This window comes from Saccopteryx bilineata, chromosome 4 (assembly GCF_036850765.1).
Source record: "Saccopteryx bilineata isolate mSacBil1 chromosome 4, mSacBil1_pri_phased_curated, whole genome shotgun sequence".
Classification (NCBI taxonomy): Eukaryota; Metazoa; Chordata; class Mammalia; order Chiroptera; family Emballonuridae; genus Saccopteryx; species Saccopteryx bilineata.
This window is the reverse complement of record NC_089493.1, coordinates 59,743,757-59,744,561: the sequence shown is the minus strand read 5'-3', so window position 1 is coordinate 59,744,561 and position 805 is coordinate 59,743,757. Positions and strand designations below refer to the sequence as shown.

At 47.3% G+C, this 805-nt stretch overlaps 1 non-coding gene across 1 annotated transcript; it reads left to right on the top strand.

The window, feature by feature from the left end:
- The first annotated feature begins 491 nt into the window (after nt 1–491).
- On the top strand, nt 492–568 carry TRNAS-GCU (transfer RNA serine (anticodon GCU)). The gene has a single exon. It is a non-coding gene; the product is annotated as a tRNA-Ser (tRNA).
- The last annotated feature ends 237 nt before the right edge of the window (nt 569–805 follow it).

Genomic DNA, 805 nt, shown 5'->3' with positions numbered 1-805 from the left:
AGTATCATAAATATGTCACTTCTCACTTAAATTGACCTCTAAATACAATGCAATTTTAATTAAAGCCCAACTTGAGAGTGAGTGTATATGTATGTGTGTGTGTAATTGGACAAAAAGACTCCAAAATCCATAGAGAAGTAAAGAACTAAGAAATAGCTGATACAATTTTAAAGAATAAGGCCTAGGGGAATTCATCAGCTTGAAAGACTTATTATATATCTGTAACAATTAAAAAGTGTGGGGTGGCTCAGGGATGAATAAATAGATCCATGAAACAAAGAGAGAGCCCAGAAAGTGACCCCCCCCCCCCATGTAGATGAGAACTTGAAGACATAACTGAGCATCAAGAAAAGAAAGAATTAGTCACCAGATATGGTTAGAACAACCAGCTACCCACATGAGTAAAAAATTATATACAATCTGATATTGTACAGGAAAAAATATTTTAACTGCATTATGGACTAAATGTCATTAAAAAAATAAACTTCTAAGCCCTGGCCGGTTGCCTCAGTGGTAGAGCGTCGGCCTGCTGTGCGGGGGGACCCGGGTTCGATTCCCGGCCAGGGCACATAGGAGAAGCGCCCATTTGCTTCTTCACCCCCCCCCCTTTCCTCTCTGTCTCTCTCTTCCCCTCCCGCAGCCAAGGCTCCATTGGACCAAAGATGGCCCGGGCGCTGGGGATGGCTCCTTGGCCTCTGCCCCAGGCGCTGGAGTGGCTCTGGTCGCAGCAGAGCGACGCCCCGGAGGGGCAGAGCATCGCCCCCTGGTGGGCAGAGCGTGTCGCCCCTGGTGGGCGTGCCGGGTG